The sequence below is a fragment of the Scyliorhinus canicula genome, chromosome 4 (assembly GCF_902713615.1).
Source record: "Scyliorhinus canicula chromosome 4, sScyCan1.1, whole genome shotgun sequence".
In the NCBI taxonomy this organism is placed as follows: Eukaryota; Metazoa; Chordata; class Chondrichthyes; order Carcharhiniformes; family Scyliorhinidae; genus Scyliorhinus; species Scyliorhinus canicula.
In genome coordinates, this window is record NC_052149.1 from 58835900 (window position 1) to 58858070 (window position 22171).

Genomic DNA, 22171 nt, shown 5'->3' on the forward strand with positions numbered 1-22171 from the left:
CCAGGTCCTGAGGTGCCTGCTCATTAACAATTCGGCAGATTTTGGTGGTATGAGAGGTCAAATTGTACGAGAGCAAGAAGTTTGCTTCATGAAGCAGCGGTGGCCAGTTAGACTGTTTCTTCATTGATGCTTTAAAAGTTTGGATTGCTCTTTCAACCAGCCCATTTGAAGAGGTGTGGTAGGGGTCCATCAGTAAGTGCTGAATCCCACACTCTTCGACCATGAAGACAGATCACCTCCGGTAGGCCATGTATGGCAAAGGTTTGGTGCAGCTTGTCGACGGTAGCTGCCGCAGATGTTGAATGCATGTGCTGGACATCCAACCATTTTGAGAGGGCTTCAACAATGATTAAAAACATCATTCCCATCAAAGGGCCTGCAAAATCAATGTGGATCAATGTGCAAAATCATCCACAGATTGGCCCCGCCACTCCCAAGGGTGCAATCTAACTGGGGCAGCCCCATTGGGGCAGCACGGTAGCATAGTGGTTAGCACAATTGCTTCACAGCTCCAGGGTCCGATGATCGATTCCCAGCTTGGGTCACTGTCTGTGCGGAGTCTGCACATTCTCCCCATGTGTGCGTGGGTTTCCTCCGGGTGCTCCGGTTTCCTCCCACAGTCCAAAGATGTGCAGGTTAGGTGGATTGGCCAGGCTAAATTGCCCTTAGTTTCAAAACTTGCCCTTAGTGTTGGGTGGGGTACTGAGTTATGGGGATAGGGTAGGGGTGTGGACTTGGGTAGGGTGCTCTTTCCAAGAGCTGGTGCAGACTCGATGGGCCAAATGGCCTCCTTCTGCACTGTAAATTCTATGAAAAAACCTGCTGAGTCTGACACTGCTCACAATGGTTGATCATACTTTTGATCTCCTTGTCAACCCCTGGTCACCAAACAGAGTTCCTGGCCAGCATCTGCTTATTCTCATTGCCAATGTTGTAGCGCGAGACGAAGCGACAAGGCAGTATTAAATCGCAAAGGTGATTTATTTAACAAAATAAAACTTTATTTACAGAACAGTACAACTCCTACACAGGTCAAGTTCTCTCGATTCCCAAGCTTACTCTGATGATATCCTGCCACCCCAGTCTGCGCCCAGGTGCCCAAAAGGCTAAGGTTTGCGCGCTCTGTCCCCATTGGCTGCAAGCAGGTCACATGGCCAAGGAGGGATTGTGTTTTCAAGGAGCCAGCCTCCCCAAAAGCGATAAAAATAGGCATACTGCAACATTGAAACCACAGAGCCTATTAAAACTTCAGGGGGAGTGAAATGCTTCTCCAAGAAACAAGCTGCGGAATGGGTCTGTCCTCTGAGAGGATTTTAGGACAGACAGGTTGCAGCTGTGCTTTGCCCTGTTATGGGGTGTTATACATGAAAGAAAGCAGGCTTCAAGGCTTCATAGACTGAAAACAACCCAACCCCGGGGAGACCCCTTATCTGGTCCTCTCCAGCCCAACACCCCCACCCCCAGCTCCCTTGAAGGACCCCGCAATGACATCTGGCCAGTGGCTACCCTGCCCTTGTGCTCCCTGGTGGTAAGTGGAGAGCGGTAAACAAGCTTGTGAGGAGGAAAAAGCGACCAGACCTTTGTGGTTAATTATCAAGCAGGTTTTGCGCCCCCTTGGAGTTCCTGGCACCACTTTGAAGGACCAGTAGCGATTTGCGCCCACGTGACATCCCGTTGTAGGGTGCGGGCAAATACTGGGAGGCTGCTGCATTTGATCTTAATCTCAATAATCAGATTAAAATGAATGCAATCGAGCTCTGATCAATTTCTTGCCCGTCCTGGGCGAGATCATGCCATCTGGAGTGGGCCGGGAACATCAGACACTGTTTTGCTCCTGGCACAAATGCCATTTCGGGCCTCTCCGGGAATTCCCCCGAGTTAGTGGGATTTGTGGCAGGTCCAACATGGCCGGAGAATAGCCCCCATTATACTTAGTTCCCTCATCTAAATCATTAATATATACTGGGCCGGATTCTCTAATCCCGCAGCAGAGTGTCCATGCCGTCGTACAATCTGTCGCGTTTGACGACGGCGTGAACAGGCCGAGCCGAAGACTAATTCTGGCCCCTACAGGGGGCCAGCACGGCACTGGAACGGTTCACGCTGCTCCAGCTGCCAATCCTGGCGCAAACTGGGCGCCGCGGGATTTGCGCGTGCACAGTGGCGCCGGCGACAACGTGCACATGCGCAGTGGCCTCCTTCAACGCGCCAGCCCCAATGCAACATAGCGCAGGGCTACAGGGGCCGGCGCTTAGGAAAGGAGGCCCCCAGCCAGTGAGGCTGGCCCGTCGATTGGTGGGCCCCGATCGCGGGCCAAGCCACCTCGGAGCCCCCCCCCCCGGGTCGGACCCTCCTTACCCCCCCCCCCCCCCCCCCCCCACAGGCTGCCCCCCGACCCTTCAATGCTGAGTTCCTGCCGGCTGAGAGCAGGTGTGGAAGTCGCCGGCGGGACTCGGTGGTTTTACGACGATCGCTCGGCCCATCCCGAGCCGAGAAGCGGCGGGCCGGCCACATAGAGCGGCACCCGACCGGCCCCCGACCAGCGCCGCACCAATGGAGAATCACGTGCTGGCGGCAGGGCGGTTTGGTGCGATTTGCGTCGGTCGCGGGTATTCTCCGGCCCAGCCCCGGGCTGGGAGAATCTCGCCCCCTGTGAATAGCAGAGTTCGTGGCACCGATCTCTACAGTACCTCACTGAACACCAACTGTCATTTGAAAAAGAACATGTTTATTCCTACTCTTTATTTCTTGTCTGCCAACCAGGTTTCTGCCCATCTCAATACACTACCCCCAATCCCACGCACTTTAATTTTACATGCTAATCTCTTATGTGGGATTTTGCCAAAAACCTTCTGAATGTCCAAATTAACCACATCCACTGCTTCCTCCTCGTCAACTCTAATCATTACATCCCTGAACAATTCCAGTAGATTTGTCAAGCATGATTTCCCTTTCACATAGATCCACACTGACTGTTCATTTCTTCCACTGCTTTCCAAGTGCTCTCCTATTAAACTTTTTGGAATGGATTCTGGAATATCCTCCATTACCGATGTCAGGTTGACTGGTTTAAAATTCTCTATACCTCCCTTTTTAAATAATGGGGTTATATTAGCACCCTCCAATCTGTAGGAACTGTTCCAGAGTCTATAGAATCTCAGAAGACCACCAATGCATCCACGATCTCTAGGACCACTTCCTTATGCCTTCTGGGATGTAGATTATCAGGCCCTGGGGATTTATTGACATTCAGTCCCATCAATCTCCCCAATATAATTTCCCTACTCAGACTGATTTCCTTCAGTTCCATCCTCTTACTTAACTCTATGGGGGCGATTCTCCAAGGCCGTTTGGCACGGCGCCGGCCGTGGGCCGCTGGAATCGGCAGGGCCGCACATTCCCCGTGCCGGATGGGCTGTGCGGCTGCACCGATACGACAGAATCCCGCCGACGCCATTCACCCCTGGTCGCTGCCGGCAGGAACTCTGCGCAAACAGTCGGGGGGGGGGGGGCTATTCGGCCCATTGATTCTGCACCAGCCCTTGGAAAGAGCACCCTACCTAAACCCACAGCTCCACCCTACCCTAGTAACCCAGTAACACCATCCAACCTTTTGGACCCTAAGAGGTACTGAAGTCTGGCACGCCTCTTGTGCAGTTGGCCATTTGGGCTGCAAAAAGCACAATATTATACCAAAAATGGTGAGAGCACTTAAACTGCACTCGAGATGTTCAAAAAACATTTAAAAAGTATAAGAGGACTGGTCCCCCCATTTGACCCTCTTTGTCAAAGTGAGATCATGTTTTACAATTATTGGCAGCAGCTGCTCACACTGACTTTCTCTGATTTCACAGCTTTGTGATAATTTTGCTGTATTTTCAAAATTAAATTTATTCAAATATGCTGAAAGCTTTCCCCTATCTGTGATAGAATATTATAGTATCGCGGAGAAGGAAGCCATTTGGCCCATCAAGTCTGTGCCAATGAGTCTGTTTCCCTTAGGATTTGTCATTGAACATTGGCTATTTAAGAACTGTAGTAACAATGTCACTGGATGAATAATCCAGGGGTCCAGGCTAATTTTCTGGGAACATGAGTTCAAATCCCACCATGGCAACTGATGGAACTTAAATTCAGTGAATAAAATCTGGAACTGATGGCGACTCCATTGCCAGGATTTTTTAATCCCACCCATGGCGGGAATTGTCTTGGTGGGACGGAAAACTTGACAAAGACACATTGACTTTGGACGGGACCGCGAGACTGGAAAATCCTGGCCCAGGAAACTATGGTCATTAGTTTATAAATTGCTTCTGGTTCACAAATGCCCTTTAGGGAAGGAAATCTGCCATCCTTATCTGGTAGGTTAATATGCTTGACTCTTACTGCCCTCTGAAATTACTCAATACGTGACTCCATTCAAGAGCAATTAGATAAGGGAAACAAATGCTGGCCTTGCCAGAAATGCACACAACCCATGACAGAATATATTTTAAAAATTTTATCACTTTGGGTGTCCTTCACCATACGTATTTTACGTAGGAGGAGGAAAAAGAGAATCAGAAGAGGCAGGCAAGGTAAATGTGTATGCATCTTAGACCAGTTAGAGGAAATCAACGTTATACTGCAACGCCTGTGTATAGGCCAGGGAAATCATTACTGAATATGAACAAATGAACCTGCATGCATCAAGGACCTTAATCGTAGACCTTTTCGGCACAGAAGAGGCCATTTGGCTTATTGTTGCCCGTGGCAGTGCTTTGAAAAAGTTATCCAATTGATCTCACTCATTCCCTTGCTCTTTAACTAAAACACTCCAATGTCTTTTCCTTTTCAAATATATATTCACTTTTCTTTTGGAAGTTACTGAACCTGCTTTCAGTGCCATTTCAGGCAGTGCATTCCAGACATATATGCAAGAACATTGCATTGTCCTATAGCCAGACATACAAGTTACTTACAGCTCTGCCATTAGCTGTCATGGTTACTGTTGCTGTATATTTTTATCCTTTTATGTCTCTGTAGGTAGTAGGAAGAGCAATATGTAAACCATCCAACGCTGCTGTGCGCAGTTGTACCATGTGGCTCGCAAATGAGTACTTTGGCCAATCCCATGAACTCAAACGATTTCCATCTGAAAACCAGGCAGCAACACAATCAAAATTTGTGCTTTTACCAGATTGCTTTATTTGCTAAAGTGGAAGACATCATTGTTATGCAGGATATGACAGCCATTTTATTAGCAATGGCATTAGGCAATTGAACAGTGTCATGGAATGAGATGTGTCAATCCAAGTCTTGGGAATAAGCAGTTAGACTCTCATTCAAATGTATTATCTGAAGGTCTCCTTGCTTTTGTAGTCTTTGGCCCTGTGAAGCAGCCTTCTCGCCCCAAAGGCCTTCAGCCTGTCAATAATGCTGCCTGTGGGAAGGAACAGAAAATAATTAAGTTACCTCTGCAGTTAAATACTGCAGGACATTTGGGAAACCCATTCTTCCGGGTTTCCCGACCTTCCAAACACACAGAACTTGCCTCCAGGCTAAAGTGCAGGCCTGTATTTGATATCTGCACTATCAGGCAAACAAAAATCATACCCCAAACTGAATGAACCCTGCCCTTAAAGTTCAGAATACACATTACAAAATACTGAGGTCCCATTTTGATTTCAAGACCGTAATCTGATGCTCCGGTTCAGATCACAGTTATAAGCTGCTTCAGTTTTGCTTTCATGATGTATAACCTCATCAGAATCCATCTGTCATTCCATATTTGTAACACTTGGGTGGTCCTAAATCTATTTTTAAAATAAAACACATCATCCAAAGGTTAAGTAACAGAATAGTTAACATATGATAGAATCTTGTTTGTCCACTTAGGAAGCATATCATGAGTTGTGCAGATGCCTCGTCTTTGGAATTAAAATTCATACTGTGGAGTCTGTTTTATGTTCATTATTACTACCACAATACAACCAGTGCCAATGTTTACATATGTCACATCAGTGTGGTCTTGTCATCAACAGTAAATGATTAATCATCACACATCTGTTTCCTATTTTGTTCAATGATAGATAGTAGTTTTAGCCACATTAGAGTTCACCTGTGGCACAAAGCAGATGCAGCTCACTTTGCAGTTCACTTTTGGATATGTTTTACCAAAAAACCCTGAACGATTATGTCAGTGATTCCCAACAAATCCAGTAAAGGGACTGCAGGTTTCATCTTTGGGATGGAATAGAATTTGTGTAAAATGTCTATGCTCTGTTGAATGCTATACAGATGTATCTATTCAAATGACATTGCAAGGATACAGAATCCTTTGGTGTTCCAATCGGGACAGAAAGAGGCAGTCAAACCAATACTGACCTTAAGGCATCTGAGTTGCTCAGAGGTTAAAGATCCTGGAATTATTTATACTGAGGAGATGAAACATCAAGAGAGATATTATTCAAACATTTAAAACTTTATTGGAATAGTTAAATGGAACAGTTACAGCATGTTTGAGAAGTTCTAGAATCAGGGGAACAGGGTCTCAAACTTAGAAAGAGTAAGTGCACAGAGAGTTTAGGTTTAACTTGTGCAAGTAGTGATGACTTTGGGGTGGGTGTGTGGATTTGACTGCCAAGAAAGAGTTGAGAAAGATAGTGTCGCCATATGTATGGGAGAATTAGTTAGGTATTTCAGAGTGGCAATTGATAGGTGTTAGGTTTCAGAACAACTCGGATGGACTGCATAATGTTTTCTGATCATATATTTTCCTCTGCTCCCATGTAATGTTCTGTCCCATGTACCAGTCGTGTTTACCTATTATATACTTGATCACCAAATAGAAAAGCCTTCGGTCTTCTCCAAAAGGAGGGATAAGGAATTTTCCGGGAAATCATAGTATGTGTTCTAAGTAGCCAACTCAAAAGCAGCCCAAGCAGAAATTGAATGCAGGAGTTCTGCCTATTCTGTTAGTCAAGCAATGCAGGAGAATTGTATGCAGTCAGAAATCTATATGAATGATAACAGGAAAGATCTGTTACACTCGATTATAATTTCCATAGTTATAGAAATATTGCCACTTATTTTGTAGGATGTGTCTCAAGGCAGTGACCAGGATGTGACATTCTCCCGCTCTTTTGTTGATTATTGAAGTCTTGGTATAAAATAGCTGCAAAAAGCAAGTTCAGTTAAGCAGCATGTGCGCAGACCACCAGTGGCCAGTTAGCCTGCACAAAATGCTAACATACATCTTGATTATACCAGAGGGATTGTGATGCATCTGGAAGTACAGTTACTAGGCCCAGGAAAACTTTGGCCAGTTGGCTGCTGCGATGTTTTTTAAAAAACTGATAAATTTCACTTGGAGTTGTCACTGGCAGCATGAGGCCCATAGATCAGAAGCTGCTTTGCAAGAAACATCTGTTATCGGAACAATCCATTCATCCAGTGTGTTGTTCTTGTAAGGAATATAAGAACATAAGAAACATGAGCAGGAGTAGACCATACACCTGACCATACAGTCAAGCCTGCTCTGCTATTCAATATCTTCATGGTTGATCTTCGGCTTCAATTCCATTTTTCCACCCGTTCCCCATTTCCCTTGGTTGTCTGAGAGACCAAAAACCAATCTATCTGATCCATAAAATATTCACGATGGAGCTTCCACAAGCCTCTCAAATAGGGAATTCCAAAGATTCTTGTGAAGAAAGTTTTCCTCATCCCTGTCTGCTCGGAAAACAAAGATTGTTTTAAGGGATATTTATTTGTATTGGTAAACATTAGAAATAAGGAGTAGTTTTAAGTGTGTTTAATTTAATTTTTTTGTGCCTGGAAAGGCAAAACCTATAGTTATATTCATGCTGGACAAAGTTTTTTGTATGCATGGGGGTTGGTTTTGTTCCAACTGTGTTTCTATTGTGCTGAAAGAGGTCTGCGATGTGAAAAATAAATAGTGGTAGCAGGGACATTTTCAGAGGGAAGGGCTTTCCTTTGTTTTTAGTTTTTACTGGAAGCCAAAGCATTTGGAGCCAGGTCATTGAGGAATGAACAGCTCTCAACTCTGCCAGGAGTAGCTGGATAGGGCATGGGATTGCAAAGATGCAGGCTTCCTAAGGAACAAGATTCAGTCCAAATAACCAAGAAATTGGGATAGAACATAGAACATACGGTGCAGAAAGAGGCCATTCGGCCCATCGAGTCTGTACCGACCCACTTAAACCCTCAATTTCACCCTATCCCCATAACCCTACTAACCTTTTTGGACACTAATGGCAATTTAGCATGGTCAATCCACCTAACCTGCACGTCTTTGGACTTTGGATGGAAAGACTGTCATAGAAAACTGGAGTAAAGTGATCAGAGATGAAGAAAGATTGTTCGGAAAAATTCAAGAAAGAGTATACAAAGTGCTCTGGATTTGCTGTTAAAAGCAGAGTGGAAGCTTTGTTTAAAAGTGTAATTTGGAAAACCTGGTCTGAGTTGTAGAATGCAAACTGCCAAGGGGAAGCATTGTGATTATGAGAGATTATAAAGCTGTTTTTGGGGAGTGGAGTTTGGAAACTATCACGTGACAATCACCTGGGGGAATTCTGAGGAAACATCCACAAAGATCCATTTGGGGTGCAGAGTGGAGACTGTATGTGTCCACGGTCATCTTGTGTGTTTAAAAGGGACTTTGCGTTAATTAGATCGTTTTAAATTCAGATATACTTTGTAATCTATGTTAATCCTAAAACTTGTGCGTAATTGTTCAGCTAAGAGGGGTGGGAGTAAAGGAATACTGTATAACAATCAAGCTTTTCATTCTTAATAAATGTTTTTTCCTTTTTGTTCAAACTTTGTGGCAGGGTGGTGCTGAATTGCATTGCGGGGAGTGGGGGAGGGGGTGGCGCGGACAGGCGACAAATCAGGAAGTGATTCCCAATCATTAGCCATGCAATAGGGATTGGGAATCGCTTCTTGATTTGCGCACCACGTCAATCCCATTTCAAACCCCTGAGCACACCAAAGTAAAATGGTGCGAGGTGTCTTAGAGGAGTTTGCACCTGGAGCAGAACCCTAGTACGACTTCAGCTGGAGCAAAACTGTATTTGAAAGATGCCCAACTGATCTCTTGGACCTCTGGGGATTTTTGAAATATAAGCTGTGACCTGCTAATGTTAGAACAAGCAATTGTTTCCACACAGTCTCTGCTAACAAGAAGCAAAGTTCTCACATACTTCAAAACATCGACACACAAAACTTCTTTGTCACTGATCTCAGTGTGGCCACATCCCTGACAGCAGCACTATATTTATGGTCTTCTGACCAATACCCACAGTATAATTGCAGCTTTATTCATAACACTTTCACTAGTTCCTTTAATGTTCACTGCCTCTTTATTTCCGCCTAAATCTTCACAAAATGCATGGCTGAAGGATAATGTTTCTTTTCCCAATAATGTAAAATAGATGTCAGCTCAGCTACCCATTATACACCTGACCCAATCTTTCCCCATTAACCTTGCCAGTAATTTCAATTGAAGAAAATTCAACTGCAGTATGTAATGAATGGCCAATCTAATATCACCCGTTTTACATTTTCACGAAAAGTTAATAATACCCTTGGGATGCAAGACTGGTTCAAACCAGTTTGTGCACTGAATTAAGTGTTGTTATTTATCTTAGTCCTTGGCATACTGCCCAACTTTGCTTTAAGAATTACCAGATGTGGCCATTTAGTGGCCTATTGTTTCTCAATGGACAGAAGAGCAAGACTGTAATATAGGAATCAGAGTAAGTCACTCAACCACCTATAAAGGATGTCGCATTATTCAATTAAATTACGGCTGATCTGTACTCAGTTCTAATTGACCACCTTTTACTTATGTCCCTCAATACATTTATTATGATATCTTTGTTGTAGCCACAATGAGAAGTAAATCAGAGGTGGAACACTTCGAGTTCATGTAACAAAGTGCAAGGCGTTTATTTATAAGATGCTGCTCAATAAGGGTATAAGTACAGTCCATCGCGTGAATCCGCCTCCTATCTATTGACTCTGTCTACACTTCCTGCTGCCTTGGGAAAGCGGGCAGCATAATCAAAGACCCCTCCCAACCGGGTTAATCTCTCTTTCAACCTCTTTCATCGGGCAGAAGATACAAAAGTCTGAGAACATGCACGAACAGATTCAAAACAGCTTCTTTCCTGCTGTTACTAGACTCCTGAATGACCCTCTTATGGACAGAACTGATCTCTCTATGCATCTTCTCTACGGTTGTAACTCTACATTCTGTATGCTTAACCCGATGTCTATGCATTTGCATTGTGTATTTATCTTATATCCTTTGTTTTTCATATATGGAACAATCTGCCTGGACTATATGCAGAACAATACATTTCACAGTACCTCGGTATACGTGACCATAAATCTAAATCAAGAATGCTGAATTCCGCTAAACACTCCAATAATGTAATTATGTAACATGTGACATTGCATCAGCCAATGGTGTTAATCTGATACATAACACCCCTCCCTCTTTACGCCTTTCGTGTCCCTGGTATTTTTACATAATAAAGCACTTTAACACAGATCCAAAATATTATGCCACAACTAACACTGTTATGTTACGGATACATATGTACATTAGTAAGGCAGTCTCTTGGGTGGATGTCTGTCTCATTTTGGCAGGACACGACGTTCAGGAACTTGGCGCTTAGGGGTATTAGGAGTGTCTTCCTGTACACTGGTCGGTGTGACATCTGGCAAAACCAACTCCGAAACTGTCTCTGGTTGTGTGGATGATTCTGTTGTAAAAGATTCCTTAATTTCTGCAGCTGCAGTCCTCAAGCAGGGCATGTCGCTGTCCATACTCTGTGGTGAAAACATCTGGTACAGATTCTGTACTCTCACTACGTGCAGGCAATAATTGGTCAGCGTACCAAAATTTGTATAAAATCGGATCCGTTTTCGCGAATACAATTGCTGAAGTCCATTTCTCACCTGAGGTGTAATTTCTAGCCAGAACACGTTCCCCACGGTCAAAGACTCTGCTTTTGGAATGTTGTTCCCTTCTAGACACTCGTGTCTGATGTTGTTGCCTGACTTTCCCTGGAGTTAAAGGGGAAGTCAAACGTTCAAACTTTGCGTTTAGTTTCCTTTTGAACATCAGCACAGCCGGTGAGTTTTGTGTTGTTGAATGCGCAGTGTTTTTGTATGTCATCAGAAACCTATTGACATGTTTAAGCAGAGTGCCTTTCTCTCTTGAAACCTTCACTGCAGGCTTGAGCAATTATACAAAACGTCCAACTAAGCCATTGGTACCTGGATGGTAAGGGGAGGATTTCATACGGCAGACGCTACACCCCTTCAGGTAGTCCTTGAATGCGGCTGATGTGAACTGTGTTCCATTATTGCACATGAGTTGCTCAGGTTGCCCGAATTTTGCAAATACCTTGTCCATCTTTTTCTATGGTCTGTTCTGCAGTTGTCGATTTCATGATGGCAACCTCTGGCTACTTTGATTGCAGCCCAATTATGATGAAAAGCAAGTATCCTTCGACTGGTCCCCCATGATTAACATAGATCTTTTGCCATGGCCTGGAAGGTCATTCCCATCAACGCAAAGTTTGTGGTGGAGGTACATTTCTCAAAGCAGTGCAAGATTGCCATAACCCCACCTTCTCTTCTATTAGGACATCCAACCCAGGCCACCAGAAGTAACTTCTTGCTTTCTCCTTCATTCTAACTGCACCGGGATGGCTCTCGTGCAGCTGTCCCAGGATTCTATCTCATAGATACGGTGGGATGATTAATCTAATATCCCATAGCATTACACCATTTTGCACTGTTAACTCAACATGTCTGGTAAAATAGGGTTTAAATTCTGGATTATTTCTGTGCTCTGTGTTAAAATGCCTTTTTAAATTATGTCCAACACCTTCCCCATTACCGGACCTATTCGGGTAAATTTCCACACCTGAGAAAACTTTTCTGTAACGTTTTCCATATGAAACAGATTATGTCATTGAAGTATTAATCAGATTCGTGCTTATCTTTCTGGTCTTGTTAATGTTGCAGTGGCAATCAAGACAAAGCATCCACGTTCGCGTGCAGTTCAGACCTACAGAGCGGGATTCTCCAAAATGGAGACAGAGTGTCCGTGCCATCGTGAATACTGTCGCGTTTCCCGAGGGTGCAAACGGGCGTGGGCACTACCGATTCTAGCCCCCACAGCACGGCGCTGGAGTGGTTCACGCTGCTCCAACCTCCCTTCCCAGCACCAACTGGGCAGCGCGCCAACCCACGCATCTACGGGGGACTTCCGCAACATGCCGGCCCCGACGCAACATGGCATGGGGGTTCAAGGGCTGGCCACGTAACTAAATAGGGCCGGAGCTGAAGAGGCCGGCCTGCCGATCGGTGGGCCCCGATCACGGGCCAGACCCCATTGGAGGCCCCCCCCCCCCCCGACTCTGCCGCGCAGGATTACCGCTGGCTACGAGCAGGTGTGGACGGCACCGGCAAGACTCTGTCGTTTCCGCGCAACCGCTCGGCCATCAAGGCCGGAGAATCGGTGGCCCGGCTGCGGACAGCGGCACATGACCGGCGCCGCGCCAAATGCGCCGACGCTGATTCTCTGCTCCTCGGAGAATCACGTGCCGGCGTCATGGCGTCATGGCACGGTTGCGGCGATTCTCTGGCCCGGCGTGGGGCTTGGAGAATCCCGCCCACAATATTCAATGACATAAACATGTGCCAACAAGATTAAAGTTGTAATCGACTAGCAGCAAATGAAGGGATTCCCTTATACTGCCCAGAAATTGTTGTTAAATGACAACGGTCGGTTATACATAAGAAATTGACGGCCAAATAAATAATGATGGAACCTACGAATATCAAAGATAATGCTGACAGCTTTTTTCTCAAATTGAGCATAATTGGACTCAGCCCTAGTCAATGAACTGGAAGAAAATGCTATTGGGCACTCTTCACCTGAAGATATTATATGCGAGACAACCGCTCCAATCGCATAAGGTGATGCATCGCAAGCAAGCTGCAGCTTCAGTTTTGGGTTATAATGGACCAATAACTCCAATTTCTGGTAATTGTTTTTGACATTTTGGTAAGCATCCTCAAAATCTTTCATCCTGAGCCAAGCTTGTTTGTTACAAAGCAGTGTGTGTAAAGGTTTCAGTCTTGTTGCTAAGTGCGGAAGAACGTTCCATAGTAACTTAACCATCCGAGAAATGACCATATCTGAATCATGCTCTGCAGCTGCAAAGAATCCAGAATCTCCAACATCTTCTTAGGTTTTCTGTGAAGACTATGTTGGTTGATGATGTGTTCAAGATAGCAAAAAAATGTTGCACTTCTATTTCATGATCCTGAGATTATGTAGTTGTGGCCTTGGAAGAGTAACTTCCAAGTTCTTTACATGCTCCACATCATTTTGTAATCAAAATGTTGTCCAGGTAGCATTGCGCACCCAATAGCCCACTCAAGATCTAATCCATAGATCAGTGGAAAAGAGCCGGTGTCGACGTTATCCCGAACGGAAGACTCCTGTCCTGAGAGGCCTGCAAAAAGACCTTCAATAAATGGTAGAAGGTATTGATCAGCACATAATAGAGAGGTGATGTCATTTTGAAACCCCTGAATATTTGTACTGAAACATCCTTTAAGATCGGGACAATTGGGGTGCCCAATCACCGGTGGTAACAGGCTCAGTGACTCCTGTCTTCAGTAATCTCTCGAGTTCCTCTTCCACTTTAGGTCGAATAGCATAGCATGTAGTTTCAAACAATTAAGCATGCTGTCTGCCTTTGTCTTGAGTTTCACTTCAACCCCAGTCATGGATCCAAGTGACTCCTCGAATACTTTTTCAGAAATGGTTGAATATCTTTGGTCGAATCACCAAGTTGGTTCACAATGAACATAGAATTTACAGTGCAGAAGGAGGCCATTTGGCCCATCGAGTCTGCACCGGCTCTTGGAAAGAGCACCCTACTCAAGGTCAACACCCCCACCCTATCCCCATAACCCAGTAACCCCACCCAACACTAAGGGCAATTTTGGACACTAAGTGCAATTTAAAATGGCCAATCCATCTAACCTGCACATCTTTGGACTGTGGGAGGAAACCCACGCACACACAGGGAGGATGTGCAGACTCCGCACAGACAGTGACCCAAGCCAGAATCGAACCTGGGACCCTGGAGCTGTGAAGCATTTGTGCTATCCACAATGCTACTGTGCTGCCAGTTTAACTTAATCTACCTTAACCAAGATCTCCCAGACAATGCTGGAACGTTTCCTTGAACAATGTGAAGGGCAACTCCATTTTCTGCTCATTAATTTCCACAGTCACCTTGATGAAGCCCTTCAGTGGCACAACCTCCTTGGTATATGTCCTCAAGTCCGCAGATAGTTGCAAGGGCAGATATTTCAATTTCTGATGGTATATCAATTCAGGCATAAGTGATTCTGCAGTGCCCCTTTCCACTTCCATCTTAATAGTGTTCCCATTTACTTTGGGATCGACCCAAAATCTTTGTACGGTTAGAGCGCTGAGTTTAAATTCCTTTAGCCGTCTTGACACTTTGGCACTCAATGAGTCTTGAATTGGATCATGTAACTGGTAATCCCACCCTGTGGACTTTACAGTATTTTTCTTGATATACTTCTTTTGAGCTTATGAAAGTTGGACTAGCCAACATTCCTTGGCAATATAACCAACTTTACCACAATTTTAGCATTTGTTCTCTTTGCTCCAACAATCTCCAGCCATATGTCCCACTTGGTTGCAGCGATGACGTTGTAGGTTCTTGGTGGGCCTGCTTCTCACAGACTCCATCTTATGGACTTTAGCTCAAACTCCAATCAGCGAAGCCTCTCTCGGAGCAAGATCCAAAGGCGTTCTTATTTCTATAGCAGGTTTTAGAGTTAATACATCTTCAGTCAACAATTTCCTTTGGATGGCTTCATTCCTGAGGCCACAAACTAATCGGTCTCAAAGTGTATCATCTGAAGTCTGGCCAAATTCCCAGTGCTTTGCTCATTTTCATAGTGATGCAACAAAGTGCGAAATGTTTTCCCCTTCCTCCTGTGCATGATGGTAAATGCTGAATCTTTCAGCCATTAATAGTAGGGGAGAGAAATGTTCTTGCAAGACGATCATCAACTCATCATATGACTTGTCTCCAGATTTAGCTGGGTGTACTAAATTCTGTAGCAACATTAATGTTTTCCTCCCAACTGAACTGAGAAAGGTTACAGTGCGCAGGGCTGCTGGTGGCTGATTGGCTTTAAGGTTCAACTGGAATCTTTCCTCTTAAGAGTTTCATGTCTCCATCTCCTCATCAAACACATCCAAGGTGCCTTTCTTCCTGCCATTTAAAATTGCGGCTGCCTGGTGTGTGCTACTCAGCCTTCAGCCTGTCTCCCCTGCCATTTATTTTCTCACTATTTAAAGCAGACAAACTCATAGCGCACAAGCAGGCTAGCTGTTTCTGCACCTTGCTTTGATTCCCGGGCAGTCGGTTGCAGAATCGCAGCCCCATAGATTTGCGTTCCCGTGGCCTGTTTCAGTGCTTCGCACATGGTCTGCACAGCTCTCCCCAATACAATGGTAAGTATACTGAAAACTTTCATCCTCTGTTTGAAGTAAGCCTCCAGCAATTTGCAGTTGTCTGACAGCTTTATTAAAAAAAACCTTTCACTTGCACTAGTGGCTGTCGTGATTGACTGGTTGATTCGCCGACACCCTGCTTCAAACTGTACGGTGTGCAAATATTTACTTGAGAGTTGTTTTCACTTGCCACAACGATGGGTTCACCTTGGAAGTCAACAGTATTTCTCCCGATCTCACTCCCGATAGTGTATGGACCTCGATCTCTGTCGAGGATTCCTTCTTCTCACTCACAAAATTGACGTTGAAAATTGTTTCCCTCCCATTTTTTGTTTATAGCCCAGATCTTGTCACCAGTTTCTCTTTTGTTATATTCTTTGTTGCAATCGCAAAGAGAAAGAATCGGAGGTGGCACACGTCAAGTTCTTGTAACATGGTTGATGCGACCATCAATTCACTCAAGACACGAGTGGACATAAACTGTGGCTTTAATCGACTTTAATCAAGTCCGGCGGGGGTGACAGGTCTACAGATTGAGTCGGTCCGGTGGCCGAGTCGTTCGCTGGGATCGGCGGACCACCGGGGTTGCAGCCGCTTCAGATGGCCGTGTGCTGACGTCCGGTGTGGATCTGAGGGTGGACTCCGGGGATGGTTCGTTCAGAGCTTCGTTCCTGACCGGTGCGACGGGCGATAGGGGGCGCAGGAAACCTGTAGGTGTGGGGGCGCAGGGCGTGGGGGGTCAGGTGGGGTGTAGTGTGAGGGGTACCTCGACAGTGATGGTAGTTGTGGATCCTGCAGGCGCCAGGTCCTGGAGGGAAACGGTGTCCTGCCGGCCGTCGGAGTGTTCGATAAAGGCGTAGTGTGGGTTTGAGTGTAGCAGTACAGTAGTCCCCCGTTATAACGCGGGTGTTGGGGTCCAAGACAGCCATCCTCGTTGCATACGAGCCACGGATATCCACAATGGGGTTTTAAATTTATTTTAAAATCTATGCATGCGCTTCCCATTGTGAGTCTACGGGGGCGGGGGGAGAGGTCAGACCCCCGTAGACTCACAATGGGAAGCGCATGCATAGATTTTAAAATAAATTTAAAACCCCCATCGTGGATCTAATTAAAACAAGCTCTCTGATTGCCACAGAATGAGGCTGGGAGTTATTCCAGAGGGAAACCCACAGAAACTTACCAGGAACTGGAGGAAAGGATTGCCTTTCAAAAATATGTTCTGACCGCCACCGGTTTAAAGAACCTGTCTGCTGTGCAGGGTTGAGGCAGCTGTAGCTCTGCACTATCCACTTCCGGACGCTGTGTGAGCTGTTCCTCTCTCACGGAATCTCCCTCCAATCAGCCGGCAGTGTCAACTTCAGCGGCCGGCACACTTTGATCCGGAGAGGGAAGCTGACAGTTAGGGTCCATAAGCCCCCCCGCCGTATATCGCGTATTGCGGAGCGCGGTATAACGGGGGACTACTGTAGTACCCTCTCTACCGTCCGTTTTATGTGTCCGGACGTGTTTCCGGAGGAGAACCGGGCCCGGTGTCCTCAACCAGGATGGAAGCGAGGCCCCCGTGGTAGTGCCCCGAGGGAAAACAAATAATCGATCGTGAGGAGTCTGGTTTGTGGCCGTACACAGGAGGGACCTAATTGCATGGAGCGCGTTGGGGAGGACCTCCTGCCAGTGGGAGGTCTGGAGAGTCCTGGACCGTAGGGTCAGTAGGACGGTCTTCCAGACCGTCGCGTTCTCCCTCTCCACCTGCCCGTTCCCCCTGGGGTTATAGCTGGTAGTCCTGCTCGAGGCGATGCCCTTGCCGAGCAGGTACTGACGGAGCTCGTCGCTCATGAAGGACGAACCCCTGTCGCTGTGTACGTAGCTGGGGAAACCAAACAGGGTGAAGACACTGTGCAGGGCTCTGATGACTGTATGGGAGGTCATATCGGGGCATGGGATAGCAAACGGGAAGCGGGAGAAGTCATCTATGATGTTGAAGAAGTACACATTATGGTTGGTCGAGGGGAGGGGCCCTTTGAAATCGATGCTCAGTCTTTCAAAGGGCCAGGAAGCTTTTACCAGGTGGGCCTTGTCTGGCCTATAGAAGTGCGGTTTGCACTCCGCGCAGATCAGGCAATTCCTGGTGATAGCTTTTACTGCCTCGGTGGAGAAAGGCAGATTGCGGGCCTTGATGTAGTGGGTGAGCCGGTTGACCCCCGGGTGGCAGAGGTCATTGTGGATAGCCTGTAATCAGTCTTCTTGCGCGCTGGCGCATGTGCCGTGGGACATGGCATCTGGGGGCTCGTTGAGCTTCCCCGGCCGATATATGATACCATAATTATGGCTGGAGAGTTCGATCCTCCACCTCAAGATTTTATCGTTTTTTATTTTGCCCCGTTGCGAGTTGTCGAACATGAAGGCAACCGATCTCTGGTCGGTGATGAGGGTAAACCTCCTACCTGCGAGGTAGTGCCTCCAGTGCCGTAGGGCTTCCACAATGGCTTGAGCTTCTTTTTCCACTGAGGAGTGTCGAAGTTCTGAAGCGGAGCGGGTTTGGGAGAAGAAAGCTACTGGCCTCCCTGCCTGGTCCAGAGTGGCGGCGAGAGCGACCTCTGAGGCGTCGCTCTCCACCTGAAAGGGGACGGATTCATCTGCCGCCCGCATGGCGGCTTTGGTGATGTCCACCTTGATGCAGTTGAAGGCCTGGTGGGCCTCGGCTGACAGTGGGAAGAGGGTGGTCTTAAATAGTGGGCGGGCTTTGTCCGCATACTGGGGGACCCACTGGGCGTAATAGGAGATGAATCCAAGGCACCTCTTGAGGGCCCTGGAACAGTGAGGGAGAGGGAGTTGTAAGAGTGGGTGCATGCGGTCCGGGTCAGGCCCCAGAACCCCGTTTTCCACGACATGGCTGAGGATGGCTAGCCTGGTTGTGCGGAAAACGCATTTCTTATTGTATGTGAGGTTGAGTATCTGGGCGGTTTGGAGAAATCGGTGGAGGTTGGCGTCGTGGTCCTGCTGGTCATGGCCACAGAGGGTGACGTTATCCAAGTACGGAAATGTGGCCCGCAGTCCGTACTGGTCCACCATTCGGTCCATTGCTCGTTGGAACACCGAGACCCCATTCGTGACGCCAAAGGGGACCCAGAGGAATTGGAAGAGGCGGCCATCTGCATCGAACGCCGTGTAGTGGCAGTCCTCCGGGCAGATTGGGAGATGGTAGTAAGCAGACTTCAGATCCACCATGGAGAAGATGCGGTACTGGGCGATCTGATTTACCATGTCTGCAATCCGGGGGAGGGGGTACGCATTGAGGTGCGTGAACCGGTTAATGGTCTGGCTGTAATCAACCACCATCCGGAACTTTTCCCCGGTCTTGACAACCACCACCTGAGCTCTCCAGGGGCTATTACTGGCCTCTATAACTCCCTCACGTAGGAGCTGCTGGACTTCGGCTCTAATAAATACCCTGTCCTGCAGGCTATACCGCCTGCTGCGGGTGGCTACGGGTTTGCAGTTAGCGGTGAGATTAGCGAAGAGTGGAGGGGGGGTCGATTTTTAGAGTTGCTAAGCTGCATATAGTGAGAGGGGGTAGGGGCCCGCCGAAGCTGAGTGTTAGGCTTCGAAGATTGCATTGAAAATCGAGCCCGAGTAGGAGAGGGGCGCAGAGGTCTGGGAGTGCATACAACTGGAAGTTGGAGTAGTTGGCGCCCTGTATCGTTAATTTCGCAACAGTGCGCCCTTGTATTTGGACCGAGTGCGTTCCGAGGCGAGGGAGATAGTTTGCCGTGCTGGGAAGATAGGGAGCGAACAGCGTCTTACCAGGTCTGGATGAACGAAGCTCTCGGTGCTCCCGGAGTCGAAGAGGCACGGTGTCTTGTATCCATTGACCTGAACGGACATCATTGAGCTTCTGAGGTGCTTTGGCCGCGACTGGTCCAAAGTGACTGCGTTGAGTTGCGGGTAGTCGGTGGCTTGATCAGCGGTGCTGGAGTGGCCCCGTGATGACTGTCTGCGGAGGTCGTAGTCGTCGATATGAACATCGGGTGATGGCCAAGATGGTGGCCCCCGTTGATCGCATGTGGTGGGCGATGAGGAAGATGGGTCCAAGATGGCCACCCCCGTGGATCACACGTGGCGGGCGGCGAGGAAGATGGCGCCCAAGATGGCGGCCCCCATGACTTGCACATGACCGGCCGCGTGGGGGAGGATTGCCAAGATGGCGGCCCCCATGAGTCCCACATGTCGTGCGGAGGTGGAGTCGGCAGACACGCTGCAACATTGCGGGGTCTGCGGGCCTGCGAGTTGGAGGAGCGATTGCTCTGGAGAGCGGTAGAGTTTGAGGGTTTAGTTTTAGACAGGCATACCTTAGCAAAATGTCCTTTTCGACCGCAGCTGCTGCAGGCCGCGTTGCGGGCCAGGCAGGGCTGCCATGGGTGTTGGGGCTGACTGCAGAAATGGCATGATGGCGCTCCGTGGTGGGCGGGTGGCCACGCGGTGCAGACCTGGGGCAGTCTCTGGTCGGGGGTCCACAATGGGGTCGCGTGGTCAGCGGGGAACGAGTTCAAACTTTGGAACGCAACCTCCAGCGAAGTTGCTAGCGTTACAGTGTCCTCCAGTTCTGGGCCCCTTTTTCGAGGAGACGCTGGCGCACGTAGTTGGACCGGACCCCTGCAACATACACATCACGGACAGCGAGTTCCATATGCTGGGAAGCAGTTACAGCCTGAAAGTTACATTCCCGTACAAGAGCTTTTAGGTCGCACAGGTAGTCCTCTAGCGACTCTGTGGGGCGCTGGCGGCGGGTAGTGAAAATATGTCGCGCGTAAACTTAATTTACAGGCCTCACGTATAGGCGATCAAGTATAGCGAGGGCTTCGGTGTATGAGCCGGTACTATCGAGTTGAGTAGAAATGCGATGGCTCACCCGTGCATGTAGGAGACTGAGTTTCTGCTCTTCCGTAACAGCGGAGGTAGTCGATGCAGCCAGGTAGGCCTTGAAGCACCGAAGCCAATGTAGAAAGATTTTCCTCGCTTCTGCGGCCTGGGGGTCGAGTTCCAGTCGATCAGGTTTGAGGGCTGATTCCATGGTGGGTTTTTTAAAGTCGATTAAATTAATGCGACCATCAATTCACTCAAGACATGAGTGGACGTAAACTGTGGCTTTAATCGACTGACAACTGAGTCTGCCTGCGACCAGAAGAACTGAGGGCAGACTCACAAGACCGCAGCACTTTATACTTCCGGTAGTGGGAGGAGCCATGGGCGGAGCCATGGGCAGAGCCAAGGGTGGAGCCCTGTACAAGCTCCTCATCGCCCCCTGTGGGCAGAGCCGCGCAACGGCTCACAGATGGAGCCCACAGGGACACAGTGATACACAGTGTGAATTATATGCATTATACATTCACCACAATGCTGCAAGGGGTTTATTTACAAGATGCTGTTCAAACAGAGTACAATAGTGAACTCCACAAAAGCCAGTGCACAGCTCTGATGATATCAGCGCATAACATGTGACTTTACACCAGCCAATGGTATCATTTTGACACATAACATTTACCTAACAAAAATCTGTTGATCTCAAAATTTTCTATTGACTCACCGTGTAGTTTTTTAAAAAACTACCAACTCCTCATTCTCCCCCGTCTATGCACTCCGGCACTCTTGAGCCTGGATTTCTAGTGCAACCTGCAGAGCTTGACCTTCCAATTCGGCGGCCCTATTTCCCCCCCTTACTGTCTGCAGCCTCGCGTCCCTCAAAGTGGACCCCCCTTCCTTGTTTGCTAATCTCACCCCAGATTGTAAACCGGTCGTCACTAGGAGCAGACGATACAGTGCCCAGGACCGGACCTTCTTCGGGTCCGAGGTCCAGAGGCTCATTAAGGAAGGTGGTCCGCCAGGCCTTTAGCCACATCAAAGCGGATATCGCAAAGGCCACGATGCATGCTATCGACGAGTCCCTCCTATTCCAGGTCGAGAGCGACGCATCTGACGTAGCTCTGGCGGCCACCGTGAACCAAGCGGGCAGACCTGTGGCCTTCTTCTCCCGGACCCTCCACGCTTCCGAAATCCGCCACTCCTCGGCGGAAAAGGAGGCACAGGCCATAGTCGAAGCTGTGCGATATTGGAGGCACTATCTGGCCGGCAGGACGTTTACCCTCCTCACAGACCAATGGTCAGTAGCTTTCATGTTCGATAATGCACAGAGGGGCAAGATCAAGAACGATAAGATCTTGCAGTAGCGGATCGAGTTGTCCACGTACAACTACGATATCTTGTATCGTCCTGGGAAACAGAACGAGCCTCCCGATACCCTATCCCGCGGTACCTGTGCCAGCGCGCAGATTGACCACTTCCGCTCCCTCCACGTGGACCTCTGCCATCCAGGGGTCACCCGTTTTTACCACTTTATCAAGACCCGCAACCTGCCCTACTCCGTTGAGGAAGTCAGGACCGTCACCAGGGACTGCCACGTCTGCGCCGAGTGCAAACCGCACTTCTACCTCCCCGAACGAGCGCATCTGATCAAGGCATCCCGCCCCTTTGAACATCTCAGTATAGACTTCAAGGGTCCCCTCCCCTCCAACAACC